The sequence below is a fragment of the Hesperophylax consimilis genome, chromosome 14 (assembly GCF_061612785.1).
Source record: "Hesperophylax consimilis isolate HC1 chromosome 14, BYU_Hcon_1.0, whole genome shotgun sequence".
NCBI classification, from domain to species: Eukaryota; Metazoa; Arthropoda; class Insecta; order Trichoptera; family Limnephilidae; genus Hesperophylax; species Hesperophylax consimilis.
Window position 1 is genome coordinate 16,475,453 of NC_142849.1, and position 20,904 is coordinate 16,496,356.

Here is a 20,904-nt window from a genome sequence, read left to right on the forward strand (position 1 = left end):
ATACGTACGTCAAAGGTATCTCGGTCTACATTACACTGGGAAAATAATGTCACCAAAAGTAAATTTTTAACATAACGTCAGCTCGGTTTGACGAATTAGGGAAAATGATCATCAGTATTTATTCTTACTCATATTATTTTGTCAGCTCTACACCTTACACCATGGTAATGCTAATTTTGGTGTAATGCTATGTTTACCGGTATAAATTTAGAACCATTCCAGTGCTGTTTTAATTTGTTTATTTAAAAAAATAAGTTTTTATTTTTAGATTTAACGTAAATTTGTGCAAAAAAATTGCTTTCGATACATATCAAGATAAAAAGCCAACCCAAAGATTGGAAAAGTTTATCGCTCTTGAACAATCTTTATATATTTTCAGTAAAGAGGGGTAAACATATTCTAATACTGTCGACTTCAAAGAACCAAAGGGAAGAACGGGAGAAACGGCGAGAAGGCGGAGCAATGTTTTAAAGAATATATTTTTGTTGCCTCGGGCACATCTCTCTCGAGCAAAGTAATTATGTATTAATGACAGTTGAATTAGCTTTTTACGAGGTAAATATTTATTCTGTTGCTCTCGTAATTGGGTTTTTTTAAATTCTTGCGATGAAATTCGCGTCTTGCGGTGAATGAAATGCGCCCGGAACGAAGTTTCTTTGTTTCAAAGAAATGTTTGTGTTTGCTTTAATTAAATACCTCCTTTATCTTTAAACATTTCTTGCTGCATAATAAGTATTTGTTGAACATCTCTTTGATACCTTTGGGTTTGCCTGTCCTAAGACATTGTCAAAATCAAAAGGTCACATAACAACTCGCATTTTTTACCAAATTGACATTGCTTGTCTTGGAAATCCAAATTTCGGGAAATGTTGCGAGGTTAAAGATACATATGGCAGGGAAAGTTCACAGGAATAAGGAAGATGTGTAAATACCTGGCTATTCGGATCTAGTTATTAAACATATTATCTTTAGCCATTTAAAGCACGGTTTATATTCTGATAATGGTCTTACTAGGACGACGATCGACACGGAAATTTTATTTATTTAGTTTTTTTTTAAAACTTAAATAACTTTTTAGTTGACTGTCAAATTTGCTCAAATGACAGTGTTTTTCGTTAACGTGGGTTTTTTCTTTGTAAATATAAATCATACATTGCATGGTGTGCAGGGAACGTACAGGCCCATCATTTTAGTATAAATTTTGTCTGTTGTGCATTTAAATGAAACACTGTTACTTAGTCATCATCACATAATGTACAAAATACAGGTTTTTTCGGTAACAACTTATTTTAAATGTTATTTACAATTTTATTATTTTCCTCCGTTTCTTCAATTACGAATAGTAATTTTATAATGATAACAAGGAGGCTGAGTACAATATGATACGTCTTGCGGACCACCCTGAACGTGTACGCCGTTACTTATTAACTCAGAGAACTTATTAAATTCCCTTATCTCACGTATTTATTTTACCGGCACTTTATTACGTTCTAATATGAAGCTTCAATATTTCCACACACCTTTATTATAAAAGCTCCGTAATGTGCCTTAGTAAATGCTCTGTTATATACTTGATACTGAAAAGCTTTCACGATATTAAACGTGCTTTATCAATTCCAGGGGCGTCACTGCGGTGCTTGGGAGCTAAGAGCACAAGGAATATATCGACAGTGGCGGTGCGTGGCGTCTAAAAGGTATGTAACTGAGTTTGTAATATAAAATTTACCCTCTTGAGAGTATAATCGGCATATTGTATACAGATATTTGCAATATTCATTTAAGTTATATACAATATACATTATTAAATTAATAAAATTAATAAAAGAAAAACATATATTCTGAATGACTAATATTTTATTTGGGAATGATCATGCCGTTACATTTTTAACAGTATCTTGATAAAAAAGCTGTACTTATTTTTCTTCGTGTATAAAAATACTCCAAGCTCTCGAATGTCCCATTCACAACATTTGACTTTCTCTGCTAACAAATTATCAATAGCCAAAATATACAACGGTTTATTATTAACTTCAATCTTCTATACAAATAAAAATGTCAATGTTCGTTTGTTCCAAATCTTAAATCTCTGAAAGTTTTTCGCCGATTGTTTTGAAAATTCGATACAACGTTGCATTCGAATACGCGTGTGTTGGTTATATACCTATATTATATAGATGTCACCTGACACAGGTAAAAAACTGCTTTTTTGAAAATCGGCGCCATCTGTTGGACAAACATGTTTTTTTAAATAGCGCAATCAACTGGCCGTAAAATTAACCCGAGCTATTGTTTCTCTATCTGCACAGACACACTGCGCCACAGCAACGCGTGGTGGGTATAGCTAGTTGAAAATAGTAAAAATATCCGCTTACGGTAAATTGTTTATGAAAAACGTCACTTTTTGTAAATTTTTTCGAGTGTTTGCGTCATAATGTTGATTAAGTTAGTAACAATAATTTATGGTATTTATTTATCTTTGATAACAGTTTAGAGTTATTCCGTAGAATTTTTCAACACCCTTGAGGTTATATTATTTCGTCAAAATTGGTGCACTCATTAAAATAATTTCCCCATTTTAATGCTTTCCAGCATTTAATTTGGTGTGTTTTTTTACCTGGAAACTGAATGTTTATCAAGCCTCGCGGTGAAATATTTCATGAGGAGACGTGAAAGATAGCTGGCAGGTAGATAGAGGGAGTTAGGCGGGCACCTTTACTGCCTAATGCGCTTTGCAGCAAAACGAAAACCAACCACCCACCTCCCACCCACCCTGTTCATAAAGCAGGAGTGAAGTTGCAGCAGAGATAATTCAGTTACTACTTTTAACTAATGTTAAATTCGAGAGTACACTTGTTGAAAAGTTTTTTTATACTTAGTTGCATATAATTTCGTTATGTTTCGCGAAGTATTAAAACACTGATGGACATATATCAATATTAGTGCTTGCCTTATTTTTGTAGCGTTATTTTCATGAATTATTACAAATGGGTGCTCTGTAATGCTTGAAATTATTATAAAATTACGCGTATATCAAAAATAGTTTCGTCATTTGCCATACTACGAGTACATAGATATAATGAGGCTTTATATTCACCGTGACCAAGGAATGGTTGTCCAAAAACTAAACGCTGACCTGTTCCGGGACAACCATTCCTTGGTCACGGTGAATATAAAGCCTCATTTTATCTATGTACTCGTAGTATGGCAAATGACGAAACTATTTTTGATATACGCGTAATTTTATAATAATTTCAAGGATTATATAGGATTATATATATATATATATATATATATATATATATATATATACCTTTGGGAAGAAATTTTCTAAATGATAGTAAAAACCCTATCAAAATCGTTTGCGTAGTTCAGAAGAACTAAGCGCACAAACAGACAGACGCGGATAGCGATATTATTTCAGTACTAGCTGACGTGTACCCGGCTGGGTTATCCGAATGGGTGACCGGATAACTCATCAAAATGACAATTCAACACACCTATAAAAAGTGCTTTAAAGTTATGAAAAGTGATGAAACAAAAACTAAATTAATTAGGTGACATATGTAACTATTTAACCAAAATTTTGTTTCATAACTTTTCATAACTTTATAGCACTTTTTATATGTGTGTTGAATTGTCATTTTGATGATTTATCATGGAACCATCTCACAGGGTTTAGCCAACGTTAACAATGCAGTTCACGAAAATATATTTTTACGACTTTATTATAAAACATCGACTTTTCTCTTTGTTGTATTAATATAATATGCATGAATTATATATGTATGCCTTTCGAAAGAAATTCTAACTTTAGCAAAATCCGTTCAGTAGTTTAGAAGAACTAAATCCACAAACAGACAGATGCGAATAGCTACTTTATTTTATACTATTTAAAGATAATAGATATTTCCTTTATAATAGTCCAGTATAATGTTACTAATTTCCAAAACGCAATATTATTAAGCAACTAACAATCACGCCTTTTCTCCGAATGGGGAAGGCAGAGAAGATTAGCCAAACAAGTATATCTTGGTATACACTCCTTGCTTCATTCATATTCGTACATCGTATTCTGTTATTCTGACTGTGTTTTATAATCTAAAGAAATATATAAGTTGGTACCTACCTATGATAGATATGTAATTCGTTTGGTTTGATCTCTCGAATGTTCCGCAAGTATACTATTTATTATTTTAAATAAACTATATATTATTTCAAAGCAATGAGTTATAAATTTTCACGAATTTACAAAATAACATTTACTTACGCAGCCGGGCAATGGCGCATTACACTTAATTTATAGCCCTATCCTTAATCCTTATTAAAAAAAACCTTCTTGTTATTCAACTAATTTTTTAAATTATTACATGGCCTGTAAACAATGTAGAACGCTGCCTGTTAAAAGTACATATTTATCCAATAAACACAATAACCGTTTGTTCCATCATCGCGGAAAATCACGGAAGCACTTGTTATTGAAGTTCGCTGAATAATCGAAACTGTTGTTTGTTCGGAAAACAGTGACCGATTATCCGTAGAATACTTACTAGCTACTAGGTAAATGTACCGTGCCGTTTGCAATTAGGAAATTCAGTTAGTTAACTCACTGACAACACTCGGTAATCAGTAATAATTATATTATTTCACGTTTACCACTGAGCAGGTAAACCCTAGCGGTCTTCATATAAAGATTCGCTGCAGCGCTGATATAACCATACGGTGAAGAGGCCCGTATACTGCTCTGGTTAAAATATTTACACATTCATGCCAGATTTCTTCAGACTGACACCACTTTGTTTCAATCCTCAAAAACATGGTTTTTTCAATGACATTTGCGATGTCATTGATCCGGTCTCCTTTGAATTGCTTCGAAATTTGATTATGCGTTCCGTACATGCTTTTGAAAATCGATGTTTGAATTTTAAAATATCGCTTTGATAGTGTTGTCGTTGGATATTACTGCTTTTTTACATTTTAATTGCGCAACCGATACTAATACGTCCCTAAACCTGGGGGTCGGGCGGTTTTGAAAAATCTGTCAGCCACTAATACTACGGTATTACTGCCGTTATATGCAGTACGCGTGCACGTGGTTATTAGTAACGTTTTCTACTAACTTATTCTTAAGCCGGCGGTATGGTATCCCTATTCGGGGTATATCGTATGGCTGAAGGTAGTGGGGAGTTGAGGAAGAGCAAAGTTATGAAGTACCTAACTTTTAATATCTGGTCACCAAATGTTCGATGAAAGATTAAGATCTGGTCACCAAATGTTCCATCAAGAAACGTTTTGATGCTGAATCATATGAATATTATAAAAAATCTGGTCAAATTATACGTTTTTTGTTAAAAATGGGACTGGAGGCCACGTATTCTTCAAAATGATAATAGTTTCTCATCTCGTCCATTAAATTTATTCGGACAAGGGCATCTGCGCATATGTTCAGATATATTCTGAATAGGTAATATTTCATAATTTTATTTTCACAGTATCTTTATAAAAAACGCCGTACTCATTTTTCTCTCTGTGGTCTTTCACCAGGTATTGAGATACTGAGAGTATCTTCCACTGATGTAAATCGATTTGAAAGAAAACTGATTACTAAATTTAAAGATCTTTCGACTGACGTCTTGTATGAAAGAGATGGCACGAGAGCCCAAGAAGAGTGATGACGGATTGGCCTGTGGCACCGTTTCCTCGCCTGTTACTCGTGATAATTACTTAATTGTTATTTCGCCATCATGATCATCAGTCCAAATTATTGTGAGATCATTACATTAAGGCGATGCACTACGTAGTAATTTAAAATCATGTGTTTTTGGTTTGAAAATTTGGTCGCCTAGAAATGTTTCAGATGCTTTAATTAAATACTGCGAGTAGAATACATCCTTGTCTTTGAAATAATGGAGTATTTTTTAGATAAGTCATTTTATAAGCCCAGAAAAAAATTATGTACAAGGCTGATGAAAACTGCTTTAAAGTTCAAAATCTCCTACTTATGAACCCATTTTCGGTTATGGTTTTATTGTATAATGTGGCAAATTATGTTATTTATAAAATGATTGAAAAATATTTAAATATTTGTGCCTGGACATCCACAAAATAAAATAAAAGGCACTTTTTGGCCATGTTTTTTTCTTGCATAAATCCAAAAAATGTATAAATAAAAAAAAATAAAATTAAAAAAAAACAGGTGGATGGTGTGAAGCGGGAATTTAAGCCTTATCGCCATCTACGTAAGATGTGTTATTGATAGCGGCTCGATTCAAAATATTACACGACGTAGTGCATCGCCTTAAAACTGTCGCTAATTTGCATTAGACCTTTCGACTCCTAATCCACAGACATGCCAATGAAAATTTACGTACATTATTGGAGTAATTTTATTATTTGAATTATTATAGGTTTGAAGAAAATTTTGCATATTATTCTTCCAAGGAATTTAATTATCAATTTCACTAGAAGTATGGAAAAATGAGCACATTCGGGCACGTAGACACGCCCACAGCACTCTCTTTATTTTGAATGTTTCACCTGTACAGGGTAGCTCGAGTACCCTCCTGCAAGTCACGCGAACTATCCATTTTGCATTGTAAATCTTATCCAATATTATTAGATGTGCGCGAATCAATAGGTTTGCTGCATTCTTACCGAGAATACCCGCATGGGTAGGCAGATAATATCATACTTATACCGTAGGGTCTAAGTATTGGGTCTCGCTTCCACTTTTCAAAGTTTAACGAACATTTCTGCTTTTCCACGGAAAATGTAAAATTAAAATCGGAGCTGTTTGGCAGATTTAAACGAAGCCAACACTATGCTGGGAGTTAGTTGAAATCAGAAACCCAACTCTGAATAGAATATTAAAGAATTTTTATTTTATAGTTTAAGCTTTACTAGAGCAAAATCAAGCATACATCTCTTCATGTTTCTCCGACCAATAAGCTCTTGTAAGTCAAGGTTTCATAAAAAAATATTAAACATTCGAAAACCACAAAAAATCGCAGAACATACATGGGGGGTGATTTGGGTGCCCCTAGGGGTGCTCATACTCTGATCTTGACACAATTTTTTGGGACAACCTGTAGATTTAAGTCAATTATTCATATTAAATAATGCCAAATAACTAATTTATCGATCGGTTTGTGGAAGTGATTTTAAGGACGGGGGTGTTTCACAAAATTTAAACAATTCATCAAATTTTAAAGTTAATTTTCAAGTTCTGTGAAGGTTCTATTATTATAACATTCTTAAGCAGAGGCTTCAAAAAACTGAAATAATAACAGAATTTTTTTTTTACAAGTTTGTATTTATTCAAGAAAAATTCTTTACAATGTATGATATACATATATTATATATTTCACTAGTAATAAGATAAAAGATATTATGATATGGTTATTATTTATTATTTTCAATGTTCTCCCATAATAAGCAATTGCTTGTGTGTATGGGATGAGGTTATTATTTGTTTAGTTTCTTAGATTTATTTTATTTTTTAAATTTATGTTGTTTTTTTTTCTTTTTCTTTTATTTATTATTTTTTTTAAATTTAGTTTAGGTTTTCAGTATATTTTTTTAATTGTGTTTTGAATTCTTTGAATCTGTTTGTGATCTCATATTTTCTTGAATACTTGAATAGAGCCTTCACAGAATTTGTTATTCGACTTTGAAATTTGATGAATTGTTCAAATTCTGTGAAACAGCCCGTCCTAAGCCTGTTTGACACATGTTAAATCATCTAAAAGCTTATCAAGTAGCTTGAATGAAAGCTTTTAAAAATTACACCCTTAACAAGTCAAGTGTCTCAATAAATTTAGCACATTTTTACTAATTTCTCCTTTTTTTATGCTGACGTAAACACGACATTATTCATAAAACCATAAGGTTCGAATGTTTTTGTAAACTTTTTACGTGCATTTTTCTTTATTTCTGGAAGTTAAACCCTTTCTATCGTTTATTTATTTACAATTCTGAGAGATGGAAGTTTGCTTTTAATTCGACTTGGAATATTTAACAACGTCAACTTGAAGCTTTCAAACCGAATTGGAAATATATCACTGATATAAATTCAGATGTCAAAGTTAGTCTGCATTTAATGCTGAATTTCTACCGCATGAATATTTTAATTTCTATAAATTTCAGTTTTCAATTATAAAAATCAATTGTCTTATTTTGTTTGTCAATTTTTTCTGCAATTGCTTTTATTAAGCATTTCTTGATTTAAATCGACAGGTCCGTATTTTTAATCATTCCTCGTATTTGAATCTCTGGAGGTTTTCAGGCGTCTCCGTGTTTTAGCGCGGAAATGATTTTCTTCGCTTTAATGTTTTGACAGTTCGTTTTTAAATGTTTTGTCGCTCGAATATCCATCGAACGAGTAAAATAAACATGGGTCGTTTTGTATTCAATATATTTTTTTTTATTTGTTTGTGACGGAGTCTGGCTTCATTTTACGAGTTAGTGTGATTTAACAATCCGGGGCGTTATCATTTTTACATTAAAAAAGTTTTTTTAGTTTGTTATCTTATAATTGAAGAGTTTTTTTGATCAAAAAAATGATAGCTAAATACTTTGAGAAAATAAGTTTTCAGTTTTTTTTTCATGCGAACCTGATTGTACAAAAATACTTTAAACGCGGCAAAAAATAAAGTTGTTTTTTTTTTAAGTAACGAAACTTACACGTATTATGATTTAAAAAAATTGAATAAAAATATATAATTTATATTAAAAACTTAGTTTTGTCTACATTTTGCTGGTTAATATTTCAGAAAATATTACTTAATGAGCGCAGCGAAGTCCTGTTTTAACTCGACTGTTTTGCATTTCGTCAGAAAATTGTTTTGAGCGTTCCGTTTAAAGGTTATTTTAAAAAAAGGCCGTTTTAAAATAATTGTTTAGTTTTTTCATATGTGAAATTTTCATGTTTATTTTAACATTTTTTTTCGATTTTCATAAAGGATGTTTGAAAAAATAACTAATTTTCATTGAGATAGCGACGTTTCTTTGAACAAATTTTATAATTTGTATTTTACATGAATAAAATCTTACATTATAATTTTTCACTTGTAGCAAACACTTTGTGGGTATACATAATTATAATAATTAAAATAAAATAACTTTGTTTAAATACCACTTTATTGTATATATTTATAACCAACCGGTTTCAGTTCAGCCCGAACCTTCATCAGGGTTAATAAAAACATATTAAATTAATTACAGAGGTGTATGGGTACTTATAGTTAAGCTGGAAGAGGGAGAGAGAACATCAACTTTGGTGGGGGTGGAAGACTTAGGTAGGAGAGAGGGGGTAAACATAGGTGCAGGAAATGGAAATATATTTAAAATGGGGCTGTTTGTTAAATCTAATTGTTTATTTAGTAAATTGATTTTATTGACTTTAAGGGATTTTTTTATCTCGAGTGCTTCTAAATTGTTGAGGCGTAGACCTATCCCGTTTCTATGTAATACTTCTACACCTGAAGGCTTATCAAATGAGTGATCTTTATCTATTAAATGTGTTGCAAATTCCGAAAAACCTATGTTGTTTAAGCATCTCAAGTGCTCAACTACCCGCGTTTGAACATTTCTTGCAGTTTTACCAATGTAAAATGCTTCGCAATCGTTACATTTAAGTTTATAGATGCCAGAATGGCTTAAATTATTTTCTTTATCTTTTGAGTTAATTAAAAGTTTACCTAGGTTATTATTGGTATAAAAAGCGGCTTTAATTTCTGTTGGAAATTTTAAAACACATGAGGACGAGAAATTATTAATGTATAAAATTCTACGCCAACCATGGTTTTTATTTACTGCGATGTTGGGGATACTATTGTACAGGAATTTATTACAAAATATGAGTCGTTGTTTTTTTGCAAGGATTTTATCAATTAAGGTATGGGTATATCCGTTATTTATGGCGATAGATTTGATTATAGAGAGTTCAATATTGAAGTTAACTTTAGATAGCGGAATAGTGACAAGTCTGTGGACCATAGAATGGAAGGCAGAATGTTTATGGGAAATGGGATGGTTAGAAGTACTATGAATGACTGTATCGGTAAAAGTAGGTTTTCTATAAATATTAAAATTAAATTTATTATTAATAATGGAAAGGGATAGGTCTAGAAAATTTAAACTGTAATTAGTACCTATTTCTACTGTAAACTGAATATTTTTATGGAACGAATTAAGGAGGGACAAGAAGGAATTAAGTTGACGTTCTGTACCTTTCCATATGCAAAAAATGTCATCAACATAACGTTTCCACATAAAAACGTTATTTAAAAGAGGTGAGTTAGAACTAAAAATATTTTTTTCCAAGTTATCCATGAAGATGTCAGCAAATAGAGGACTCGTAGGAAGACCCATGGGTAGTCCGTATTTTTGTTGGACTATAGCGTCATTAAATTTAAAGTAGTTTTGGTTAAGACAGATGTTAAACATTCGGGCAAGATCGTCAGAAAGATCTTTTGGTAGGTTTGAATTTGTTAATAAATTAGACAGTATAGTTCTACATTCGGGTACAGGTACATTTGGGAATAAATTTACAACATCGAAAGAAACTAATTTACAGCTATTGGGTAGAGACAAATCTTTTAAATTATTGACTAATTCATAAGAATTCTTAATTGTATACACAGGGGAAAATACATTTGAATTATTAAATAAGTGAGTCACAAAGGAAGCTAATTTGTAATTTGGGGAATTAGAGCATGATACTACAGGTCTAATGGGGCTATTAGTTTTGTGGATTTTTAAGAATCCATATAGTCTTGGGATTTTTGGGTTTTTCGTGAGGAATTTGACATTATCATATGACAGATCTTGAAAAACTGGGGATTTACAAACTTTTAATGCGTTTTTGATGTGTTGTTGAAACTTATTAGTAGGGTCAGTTCGTAGAGTTTCGAAATTGTCATTACTGATGAAGTTGTGCACTTTAGAGTTGTATTCCGAACGGTTCATTATTATTATTGTATTGCCTTTGTCGGCTTTTGTTAACACTAAATTTTCATTAGTTAACTTTTTACGAATATTGTTTGCTTGTTGATTTTCTGGATAAAACTTTGGAATATATTTAGGGATTAAATCTTGAAGAATTTCAGCACTCTTATATTGGTATGTAGTTGGAAAGAATTGTAAGGCTGTCTGCATGTCCACTGCTACATTTTCAATCGCAATGTTAACATTATTTTTAGTATAGTGAAGGTTGTGTTTTAAACCTTTTGAGAGTAATGTAATCTCTTTTGGGGTAAACTGTACAGAAGATAAATTTTGTACCCGATCATAAAATGTATGTATATATTGTATTGTATATATGTATAAATGTATATATATATATATATATATTGTATATATTTATAACCGGTTGGTTATAAATATATACAATAAAGTGGTATTTAAACAAAGTTATTTTATTTTAATTATTATAATTATGTATACCCACAAAGTGTTTGCTACAAGTGAAAAATTAATATCGGCGAGTACGGCCAAACAAGCAATAATGTATAAAAAATATTCAATTAAATACAGAATTATGTGTATCAATATCAACTTTTATAAACAGTGTATTAAAATGAAAGTGTTCCCCAATTATTTGACTTCAAGTTTTAACAATAATTTACCAGTGTCCTCTTCAATTCATAAAGCTAAAATGGCGTGGTTAAAAGAAGATTTAATTAATGCATATAAACAAAGAAATAACATTAAATTAAAAGTCAAAATTTTACATATTGAATTAGTGCATAATCTCCACCCAGTTGAATGGGATCTCTTTGACGATAAAATTAGGAATTATGTTTCAATAGAATCATTCAAAAAACGTTTAATCCTGGAAAAAAAACTAAAAAATCTCTGTAATTCTAAAACTAGTGATAACCAACCACCATCTTCACAACATACATTTTATGATCGGGTACAAAATTTATCTTCTGTACAGTTTACCCCAAAAGAGATTACATTACTCTCAAAAGGTTTAAAACACAACCTTCACTATACTAAAAATAATGTTAACATTGCGATTGAAAATGTAGCAGTGGACATGCAGACAGCCTTACAATTCTTTCCAACTACATACCAATATAAGAGTGCTGAAATTCTTCAAGATTTAATCCCTAAATATATTCCAAAGTTTTATCCAGAAAATCAACAAGCAAACAATATTCGTAAAAAGTTAACTAATGAAAATTTAGTGTTAACAAAAGCCGACAAAGGCAATACAATAATAATAATGAACCGTTCGGAATACAACTCTAAAGTGCACAACTTCATCAGTAATGACAATTTCGAAACTCTACGAACTGACCCTACTAATAAGTTTCAACAACACATCAAAAACGCATTAAAAGTTTGTAAATCCCCAGTTTTTCAAGATCTGTCATATGATAATGTCAAATTCCTCACGAAAAACCCAAAAATCCCAAGACTATATGGATTCTTAAAAATCCACAAAACTAATAGCCCCATTAGACCTGTAGTATCATGCTCTAATTCCCCAAATTACAAATTAGCTTCCTTTGTGACTCACTTATTTAATAATTCAAATGTATTTTCCCCTGTGTATACAATTAAGAATTCTTATGAATTAGTCAATAATTTAAAAGATTTGTCTCTACCCAATAGCTGTAAATTAGTTTCTTTCGATGTTGTAAATTTATTCCCAAATGTACCTGTACCCGAATGTAGAACTATACTGTCTAATTTATTAACAAATTCAAACCTACCAAAAGATCTTTCTGACGATCTTGCCCGAATGTTTAACATCTGTCTTAACCAAAACTACTTTAAATTTAATGACGCTATAGTCCAACAAAAATACGGACTACCCATGGGTCTTCCTACGAGTCCTCTATTTGCTGACATCTTCATGGATAACTTGGAAAAAAATATTTTTAGTTCTAACTCACCTCTTTTAAATAACGTTTTTATGTGGAAACGTTATGTTGATGACATTTTTTGCATATGGAAAGGTACAGAACGTCAACTTAATTCCTTCTTGTCCCTCCTTAATTCGTTCCATAAAAATATTCAGTTTACAGTAGAAATAGGTACTAATTACAGTTTAAATTTTCTAGACCTATCCCTTTCCATTATTAATAATAAATTTAATTTTAATATTTATAGAAAACCTACTTTTACCGATACAGTCATTCATAGTACTTCTAACCATCCCATTTCCCATAAACATTCTGCCTTCCATTCTATGGTCCACAGACTTGTCACTATTCCGCTATCTAAAGTTAACTTCAATATTGAACTCTCTATAATCAAATCTATCGCCATAAATAACGGATATACCCATACCTTAATTGATAAAATCCTTGCAAAAAAACAACGACTCATATTTTGTAATAAATTCCTGTACAATAGTATCCCCAACATCGCAGTAAATAAAAACCATGGTTGGCGTAGAATTTTATACATTAATAATTTCTCGTCCTCATGTGTTTTAAAATTTCCAACAGAAATTAAAGCCGCTTTTTATACCAATAATAACCTAGGTAAACTTTTAATTAACTCAAAAGATAAAGAAAATAATTTAAGCCATTCTGGCATCTATAAACTTAAATGTAACGATTGCGAAGCATTTTACATTGGTAAAACTGCAAGAAATGTTCAAACGCGGGTAGTTGAGCACTTGAGATGCTTAAACAACATAGGTTTTTCGGAATTTGCAACACATTTAATAGATAAAGATCACTCATTTGATAAGCCTTCAGGTGTAGAAGTATTACATAGAAACGGGATAGGTCTACGCCTCAACAATTTAGAAGCACTCGAGATAAAAAAATCCCTTAAAGTCAATAAAATCAATTTACTAAATAAACAATTAGATTTAACAAACAGCCCCATTTTAAATATATTTCCATTTCCTGCACCTATGTTTACCCCCTCTCTCCTACCTAAGTCTTCCACCCCCACCAAAGTTGATGTTCTCTCTCCCTCTTCCAGCTTAACTATAAGTACCCATACACCTCTGTAATTAATTTAATATGTTTTTATTAACCCTGATGAAGGTTCGGGCTGAACTGAAACCGGTTGGTTATAAATATATACAATAAAGTGGTATTTAAACAAAGTTATTTTATTTTAATTATTATCTTACATTATATATATGTGTGTGTTTTATAATTAATATTAAAGTACTTACGCTTTTTTCGATGCGAGGTATAGGTACTGTTAATAGAACTGCTAGAAACAATACTTCAAAGATTACGTACAGTCTAAAAAAAATAATGACATTAAAACTTCACTTAATTTTCCAGAATGGTAAAAAAATCTCAGAATGTCGAATCTCAGTTATCTACGATCTTAGTTTATATTCATTGAAAAAGTTGAGTAACGAAACTACTCTCTTACAAATTCATTTTACATTATAATATTTGAAATACAACTTTATCAATAAATTCGTTTGAACTGCGTGTTTCTTTCGACCATGTTCTATTTACCCCCAGCAAATATGATGAAATTCTAGAAATATGAAAGAGAATCAAGTTTCGGCGTTATACTTACGCTCGTACAATCAGATATTTATTTTAGGGACACGCATTTAAGGGAAATCAAAGGAGTTTGTTAGGATTAAAAGAATTTTACTGCAGTTAAATTTCCACGTAAAACGTTATTGGCGTCAATAATTCTTATCTCAATTTGATGAAATTTTATTTTGATGTGACTAAATTGTTGGAAATTCCGCGAGCATCCGGTTCCTAAATATTAGTAAAACTATCTATAAGAAGACTCCTTCATGAAAACGAAATGATAAACCGTTTATTTGTATTAGAACTACAAAGGTATGCTGTAATTTCGCACGATAAAATGAAAAAAATTAACACGTTTACTAAAAGGTATCACACGAGTTTTATTACTCATCGCTTACTTGAAAAATATGTAGCAATAATATTTACAGTGAATAAATCATGTAGTACCTATCACAAATCGTTCTCGATTCGACAAAAAACTTTTATTTATTTTTAGATATTTATGTACGTAGATATGTAGAATAAATTCAGTATCTACTTACACATACGATACTACTAGCCTAGCTGGCGTAGATAATTTAGTTGATACATGATAGCGTTGCCTCTGTAATTTTCAATATAATTATGTTCTACCATACAATTACGTTGATGCAAAATAGCCCTATATAAATAAGCCTTCCGGAATTCAATTTAAACTTCCAATAATGTTTACGCAAAAGTAGGTAATTGAAACCACATGAAAGGGAAAAGTATGAAAGCTCCTATCTAACTATCCATGTAAAGTAAATGTAGGATAAATAAAACCCTTTACCCGCAAGCATCGAAGCGTATCGACTGAAATATTCAATTCTCGTCAACAAACATCTCAAGAATTCACTAAACAAAGAACCATCATCGTCTCGCTCGCTCCCTGTTACATATTTGCCGTGTATCAGACATTGTGTAAACATTACTGTAACCACTGTTTGCCACAGAACCTCCTTGCCCAAAATCAGGGGTGAAATCCTTCACCCCTTTCGGGAAACTTTTGTCCGCAGATCTATCTCCAGCGTTCTGCGAAAGGTTTAAAACATGTAAAATTATGTTGAATGTCTTTCATGTCTTCTATTTTCACTGTAGCTCACTACTGTACTCTGGGCTGGGGGTTTTATTCAATGCTATTTTGGATTTTTGAGATCAAAGGTATTTAGAGGTAGGGTGGAATTTCTGCTCCTCGCTATTAGATCTTTATATCTATAAAATAGCATCGATTAGGCTGTGCAACTCTATATAACACCTACCTCCACAATCTCCATGTGGGAAAAGATATCGTCGGATGACGTTCATAGTTTGGTAAAAAATGTCGATAGGACAGACTGACGATCTTAAGAGAACTACAGCCTTTTTATTAAAGATGAGAGCTGCGAAGGGTCAGGAAAACTTGGGACAATATTGAAAGTTTTCGATTACCGTACCTGAATTATTTTGAAACGTTTTTCGCTTTCCCTAAATTCGTGTTAATTTCTATCATCTTTTGTTGCATTGACTGACTGCAAATTTGCAGTAAGCCAGTGCAACAAAAGCCGGTTAAAAGTGCCAGCAACAAGTCGGTTATAAATTCACAGTCGTGATAAATGTGCATTACACTCCTCCAGTACTTTGATTAGAATTTACTGCCCCCTAAGCACCCAGTTCCGTACGCAATGTTTGCTGTGAATTTTATTATGTTTGTTTCACTGTACGCAGTCCATCAAACACCCCATATTATGCTTTTATACTGTCCACAAAACAAGTCAAAATAAAACTCATCCTCATTACCAGCTATTAAAAAAAATGTTTTCCGTGCATTTTGTTTAGTAAATTTAGTTACATCTATATAGAAATACGTTGAGTACAACAAAGTTCAATCAAATGAAAAACAAGTCTTGTCAAGTAATCATGTTAAAATGTGTACCTAGAAACCTTCTACGAAAAGTAACTCCCTTCTAAAGTTTCTTTGCTTCGTTTATATAATTTGCAGTAAAGTAATCAATATTTGAAGACCGTGAAGAATTTTTATACTTTTTATTTTGCTTGCAATCTAGTTGGTCTAAATTCTTAAAGTGCTACTCGCTAAGGGTGTGCGTTAGTATTAGCATTATACCCATAGAAAATTTATTATTAATAACATTCAACATAATTTGTAATTTACTTTTTTGGCTGTTGTTGTGTTTATGTCTGTTATATCTATTGCCCTATAAAATACTTCTTATTTTCTTGTTATGAGTATCTTTTGTTTAAGGTATTTTTTAAAAATTAACTACTTACATTTTTACAAACTTAGTTATTTTCAGTAATTAAATACCTACTTTAAAAACTCGGCTAATGCATTTAGTACTAGGCTTCATATCTTTTTACAAAATGCAAAAGCTCCTTGCGTACCTTCCACTCTGTTCTTCCCTTGTTCGCTTCCACCAAATTTCGCCTCCGACGATATCCGTATTGGTAAGTTTCGTGTTTTTTTAGGGAAAACGGTAGCGGGAATGTACCTATGCTATTCTGGCATTGTATGTCTTTCCACTTTCTAGGAAAAATATCTCGGAGGCTAACGAATTTCTAAGGCCGTGTTCATACTTTGTTCTGGGAAATACACACGCCACATTTTTATGGTGGGTTTACGTAATTGAAAGTATTCCAATTTAAATATTATTACGTATTTGAGGTAAACACCCTATTTATTCTGTTTGAAGAGAACGTACAATTTCAACAAAACATATAATAAAATCTGTCGCCTGAGTGTAATCTTGTCTACAAATGTTGATTTTTAAAGTATAGAGACGATAAGGGTGTTTATATTATATTATTCACACCGAAATTTAGTAGAATATGTTAAACTTTTATATTGATAGCTTTGTAAATAACCTAAAAAAACATATAAGTGTTCGAATTTCTTCGTATTTGGCTACAAATATGATAATTTTGTTCTTAAAAACCCATTATTACATAAATTTCAAGCATTTTCGAGTTCGCTCGTAATTTGAATTCAAATATAGATCATATATAATATGGTGTCTTATTTTTAGACAGCTTTAAAATTAGCTTGCGTTTACCCGGCGTTCTGGGGGTTATGCTTGTGTTGACTCGCCCTCCTAATTGTCCTAACTCGCTTGAATGAGGTTTTTATACCTCTTTCTCCCCAGCGTTCAGTTCGCTTTTGCAAAATGATATCGTGCTGAGCCTAGCTAACTCTGAATATTCCCCGCCCCTGTGATATCGCACACAGTAAAATAAGGCCTTCGCTTTGGGGTTGATCTACAATAAATCCCTTAACTTCACGTTGTGTGATTTGTTAATTCGAAGCCCCCCCGCTATGGGGTGGTAGGTATTTAATGTCTCCTTTCTGTGGTAACTCCCGGTTCTTTTTAGCCAAAGCGTGGGGAAAACGTCCATCGACCCTCAGCGAGTTCTACAAGGAACGAGTACGTGTCTCACCTAACTTTCGAATACTGGACCCTATTACTAATCGACCTAACAGTTTCTATCATATCTTTACAATTACCTTGTATCTCCGCCATTTCTAATGTCCCCGTGTTTATAAATTCTAGATTGTGATATAGAACCGTACCCCCCCCCCCTCTTGTGTACGGGCTATTAAACCCTTCGTTGAATAGTGTGTTGTTTCCGCATAAGTACTGGGACTCTCTCGTCGACCTCTGTAACGATGTACTGAAACTAGATAAATGGATTTAGCTGTGGTTAGTAAACTTTGGGTGTTGCGGATGGAAGTGGAAACGAGAGAAAAAGGAGATGGGAACGGATTGAATGACGAGAAAAGGTTTTTTTTTTTTGCAAACTGGGTCGGCACCTCACTGCCCCAAATGAAATGGTCGCTATTCTTCCAAATGCACAACCCCAAGAACCAATACGTGTCTGGCTTTCCCCGAGGTCTGGTCTAACTTCTTCTTATAGTCGCCTTGACACCTCCGGACCGCTCACGTCAGAGGGAGAGGTAATGCACCTGTTGGAATATCCCAAATCACCCCGCCCCGCTTCCTCCGACGGACTACTTTACTGACTGTAAAAGGGGAATTTTCATTGCGTCCCTTATCATGATGCTAAACGCGTGCATGTTTCAAATAGGTTTGTTCTGGTGAGGCTTTCAACGTCCACTAGCCGCCAGACCTACTATCCACCTCACGAAGGATGCTGCAAAGGATCTCGAGGGATTTCCAGTCGAGTTGCATCAACCTCCGGGTAAACCCCGCTTTAGTATGTGTTCGTCCTCCGATTTTGAACCCTCGTTCGTCACGCCGACGTCCCCTCCACGCGATTTTGAAAGACTTGGAGCCCGTTCAATTAAACGCCTTCGCAGCGAACCAAGGCCCAAACATTCCAGCTTGACATTAATTTTCATACCGCCTCTCGTGTCCTCTCACCCGACCCGGCTCCGCGAAAAGGGATGACCTTCCGAACTCTTCGTGATTCTCCATACAACGTTGACGCCCCGAAATCGCGTGATGAGGAAAGTAGAAAATCTTCTGAGCTGAGGAAGTTGTGTGCTTCCCAAGACAGCTTACGGACAACATACTCCAACGGCGAGTTCTAAGCCGAGGCCAAAGGTATTCGGGAATTTGTTAGTGAACATATAAGGTTATACAAATATTATTAATTTGATTTTTTATTTGTTTTGAGCATGAGTTGGTTGCAGCTAGTCGCTTCCATGTTGATTTGAGGTGCCTCTGCGCGGCTGCCAACTCGGTAGAATGTACGACTTTTGTCGTCAGGCACGGACGTCAAGTGATTTATGGGGGTCCCTTTTCTTCCTTTTGGGTCGTGTGTCGCCACTAACTGCTTACACATAAGTAGGTCATTGGCCTCGTGCTAAACACAGCTGTTAGAAGCAAGCGAACAGTTCTAAATGTGATACTATTTTATCAGTATCGCAGCCCTGTCCGAGCTGTTGGTTGCAGCCCCATCTTCGTCGCAATGTTAACGTTCTGGAAATATATATTCATGCAAAATCACTTACCCACAATCGTGATATTACCAGTCCAGTCGGGATATCGACGACATGTACATTAATCCGCGTCCAGGAACTGTAGGTATGAGTAGAAGCCCCTAAGCCGTTAAAGGTTCGTATTAAATTCGAAATCGATTCTCTATGTCACCCGTCTACTCGCCAGTAGAAACTATAACCATATTGGATCTAATTTTTCTAGCTAAAATTTCTACTTTCGTACGCCGCCCCGTAGATAGCACATAAATTACCGGATACTAGAATTCGGAATGTTTAAGCGGATCATTTCTTTCAATAGAAGATCCCTTCCTCCCTAACCGTAAATTGATAGTTGACATGCATCGGTATCTGTTGGCCTCCACTGTACCTAGTCTAGATATCTCCCCCTAACGACTATTTTAGAGTATCTAAGTAAGTATTTGCCGAGATCTACCCAAAACCCCCTCCCCCTCCCTAGAACCTTTCATATATTATTTGCCACGTTCACTTCGATTTTTTCACTAAATTCTTATATCGTGTAAACCGTTAAAATCCTTCCCGTGCTCGCAAGGAAAACACTGTCTCTTCAATTTCACAATAAAGTTAGAACTTTGTCTTAGCCGTTTTCGTCAGGTCATTTGATAATTATTATGGTTCTCTATTTTTTTCTCCTCTAATGGCACACGCGTTATTATTAAACATTACTGCAGTTGAGTTTCATCGTTCTATATTAGTCCAAACCAAGAGACTCCAACCCGTGAATTTAGTATTGTCTAATTATGAGTCTACCCTTTTTTTTTGGTTGAATCTAATTAAATTTTAAAACACTTCAATTATTTCAATTAATATTAAAACCACAACTTCACTATATTTAAAACTCTATCAGTTTAGTTTAAAGATAGCACACCAAACTGTCGCGACGTTAAGTTCTCGAAGACCGACTCCAACCAAGTTAAAACGAAAAAGCCCTGATTCCCTCCAAACAACGCTATTTAATAATGTTTTTTCGAATAAATCGACTTAAAATTTGTGCGACTTTCGCCTTTATGAATTCAAGGTTTCACTTCCCGTTAAGTTTAGAATTGCATAACCCCGTTTCAGGGTTTTTGGCCCCCGCCTGCCGAGTTGAGGTAGACACCTACCCCCCTGCCGAGGCGGGTACAGGCGTGTACTCGGTGACCTGACTTCCGGGCGCCCTCCCGTAAATGATTTTCGGCGATGTAGATTATTGCGCAAAATTATTTGATTATTTTTCCTCGTACGCGTGTTGTGTCCGTAATATTGGTTGATTTCCGGCCTATAGACTAGGTGTAGCTCATTTCTATATCGTTGTTTTCGAAATCTTTCCGAGAAATTCGCTATTGATATCGATAATATAATCGATAAATTATCCCAACTAACGGAAGCTTTTCACCTATTATGTCCAGCGCTTGCGCAATCCAGTATCCTTCCTTGTGTGCTGCCTTCTAGCAT

The 20,904-nt window shown here is 33.6% G+C and overlaps 1 protein-coding gene across 2 annotated transcripts in view; it reads left to right on the plus strand.

Annotated features, from left to right (window-relative positions):
- Tl (toll like receptor) overlaps nt 1–20,904 on the plus strand; it is a 454,990-nt gene that overhangs the window by 98,719 nt on the left and 335,367 nt on the right. For both annotated transcript variants that reach the window (XM_089639570.1, XM_089639571.1), the window contains exon 2: nt 1,621–1,694. The gene's annotated coding sequence lies outside the window, so the exon portion shown is untranslated. The remainder of the gene's footprint in view (nt 1–1,620; nt 1,695–20,904) is intronic.